We start from the raw sequence: 3,258 nt of genomic DNA, 5'->3' as shown, positions 1-3,258 counted from the left end.
TGAGGATGTGAGCGAATACTCCTATTCTTTGGTTATTCCTGGAGCTACCTCACTAACGTGGCAAACAGCAATAATGAAAGATATATGTGTGTGTGTGTGTGTGTGTGTGTGTGTGTGTGTGTGATACGTGTTCATAAAAACATCGTGAAAACGAGAAGAGCAAGTGTCACAAGACCCACCAATGGGATCGCGCGAGTTGTACCTCCTGGTGAGACCTGGCACTGTCGGCCGGGGCCTGGAGAGAAGGCCAGTTGTTGTCTGATCCTTGTTGTGGCAACACGCGTTGGCTCGCTCTCCAGCCAACACTGTCGCCCCTCTCTCTCTCTGACACAGAGAGAGAGAGCGAGAGAGAGAGAGAGAGAGACGTGGAGAGAGAGAGAGATACACAGATACTGCTCTCCTTTGACCTCGCGCTCTCTATTGTGTCCCCACAGAATACGGAAAAAGAAATATATATAAATATTCATAGATTTCTGTTGGTAAATGACTCTCCTAAGCGGACATTGGAATGTGTGTGAAGCTGATGATTAAGAGTTCGTGGTGATTAATTAGTGCGCGGGAGAAGGGGAGGTTATTATCATTAAGGGTTTTTTTTTAATTACCCTTCAAGGAGGACTGGAAATCGAAGAGTTAACCCTTTACCAAAAGAACGGGATATCGGGTCATCTGGCTGTGACCTGTTCTGACCTCGCGGTGGAGAGGTCACCTTGGCTCCCCTGCGCGACCTGAAAGGTAAACTCACACGGCTAAGGTAAACTATACGTATGATGTAAACTCGATAAGGATAAGGTAGACTCACTGGATATAGATGAATGTATATAATGCTACGGTAATCGAATGGGCCTGAGGTAAACTATTAGTGCTGTGTCGATATTGGTAGGTCTAAAGTAAACTCATGGTGCTAAGGTAAACTGACAGTGCTACGATTAACTGATGTAAACTCATGGGCTAAGCTGACGCTCATTAGGGTACCGCGAAGTCATGGGATACGGTAGAATGAATAAGGTTAAGGTAAACTCACGGGATGTAGTAAACTCATGAGGATACGGTAGACACACGGCATACGGTAAACTCATGAGGCTACGGGTAAGGCATGAGGGTAAGGGTGAAGACAGTACCCAGCGACGGTAAGGAGAGTAAACCAATTCCTTTTTATTACTGCAAAATTTCATGTCCCCAGATTTCCCCTTTCCCGCCCCATGCCAAGACTCTCTCTCTCTCTCTCTCTCTCTCTCTCTCTCTCTCTCTCTCTCTCTCTCTCTCTATCTATCTATCTATCTATCTATCTATCAGTAATAGGCAGCCACCGACCAGGGAGGTAGAGTACAGAGACAACGCGTTTGGATATAGCGAAAGAGATAAGTGGCGCCTGCGTAGTGGAGGCGCCTTTCAGTAGCTATCAAGTTCCACTCCTTTTTTTGCCAAGTGGGGTCGGGGGGGTGAGGGAGGGGGGGAAGGGGAAGCTGTCTTTTCTCTCTGCCTCACAACCCCACCCCACGACGACCCCCACTACACACGTGGGCTGGTGCGATCGCTCAGTCCACAAACAGCATTACAATCCTCTCCATCATCACCACACACACACACACACACACACACACACACACACACACACACACACACACACACACATACACACACACGCGCGCGCGCGCCTGACACCCAACAACCACGTAAGGACCACGGGTCGTCGTTCTTCTTTCGCGCTTCTCGATTATCCTGCGGTGAGCGCTACGCGCTGGCCCTTGCCTTTCCGGAGGCGAAGCCTCGTTGTAAGCTTCCATACGTGAGACATTCCCTCTCTCTCTCTCTCTCTCTCTCTCTCTCTCTCTCTCTCTCTCTCTCTGCATGTATGCACACAAAAAACATGCAACCACACACACAACACAACACACACAAACACACACACACAGAAGTGGAGAGTAAACTATTTCAATGGGAGGGAAGAGACGACGCGTGGGTGGAGCAGCGTTCTCGAAAACGGACTGGGCGGGTGTGTGTTCACCAGCGGCGTGCCACAAGGGTTCAGTCTGGTCACCGTGGCTCTTCATAATCTATGTTACTGGCTCGGCAGGCGGACCAGACACGTACACACCTTTGTATACACGTTTGCACATGATGCTTAGATCATACACGAGAAAAGTCACGAAAGAACGAGGAGGACAGCTTCAGCTTACGAGGGAGGTGGTGGGGGCTTAGACGAGCTCTTACGCTGGTGTCATGCATGGATGATGAAATTGAACCCAGGTAAAGGCAAGGCAAAATTGCTTTCAGGCACCGTGTATAAGGAAATATTCACCAAGCTATTCATAACGTGTGTGTGTGTGTGTATATATATATATATATATATATATATATATATATATATATATATATATATATATATATATATATATATATATATATTCTTTTTTTTTTCTTTTAAACTATTCGCCATTTCCCGCGTTAGCGAGGTAGCGTTAAAAACAGAGGACTGGGCCTTTTTTGGAATATCCTCACCTGGCCCCCTCTGTTCCTTCTTTTGGAAAAAAAAAGAAAAAAAAAAGACGAGAGGGGAGGATTTGCAGCCTCCCGCTCCCTCCCCTTTTAGTCGCCTTCTACGACACGCAGGGAATATGTGGGAAGTATTCTTTCTCCCCTATCCCCAGGGATAATATATATATATATATATATATATATATATATATATATATATATATTTTTCTTTTTTCTTTTTTTTTATTTTCCAAAAGAAGGAACAGAGAAGGGGGCCAGGTGAGGATATTCCCTCTAAGGCCCAGTCCTCTGTTCATAACGCTACCTTGCTAATGCGGGAAATGGCGAATAGTATGAAAGAAAAATGAAAGATATATATATATATATATATATATATATATATATATATATATATATATATATATATATATATATATATATATATATATATGAAGGGGTAAACGCAATTTAGTAGTTCACACAATACACTGATTCTTTACAAATACACAAATGTTTCATGGGGAGAAAATCCGCCTCATCAGATGATGATAAATTACAAAGTTCCAAATCCCAACAACCACCCCATAGGCTTGTACGTCCTCATACCACCGCGCCAGTGTAACAAGCGTCCTCGCCGGTAAATGGAAAGTGAGGGAGAAGGGGTGTTTTGCCTTGCGGTTAAGAAGGGTTAATCTGGGGTAATTGGCCTGGGTAAGGAGATGCGTATTCAACTACTCATGTTATCTTGTCTTGATAATTCTTTCATGACGAGCGGGTTGACGA

The 3,258-nt window shown here is 44.8% G+C and overlaps 1 long non-coding RNA gene across 1 annotated transcript in view; it reads left to right on the top strand.

Moving 5' to 3' along the window:
• The first annotated feature begins 276 nt into the window (after window positions 1-276).
• LOC139759881 (uncharacterized) overlaps window positions 277-3,258 on the top strand; it is an 87,972-nt gene continuing 84,990 nt past the window's right edge. Inside the window, exon 1 of the long non-coding RNA XR_011715165.1 lies at window positions 277-732. This is a non-coding gene — a long non-coding RNA (uncharacterized lncRNA). The remainder of the gene's footprint in view (window positions 733-3,258) is intronic.

This window comes from Panulirus ornatus, chromosome 3 (genome assembly GCF_036320965.1).
Source record: "Panulirus ornatus isolate Po-2019 chromosome 3, ASM3632096v1, whole genome shotgun sequence".
NCBI classification, from domain to species: domain Eukaryota; kingdom Metazoa; phylum Arthropoda; class Malacostraca; order Decapoda; family Palinuridae; genus Panulirus; species Panulirus ornatus.
The sequence above is the reverse complement of the archived record's forward strand: the minus strand, read 5'-3'. Positions and strand labels throughout refer to the sequence as shown.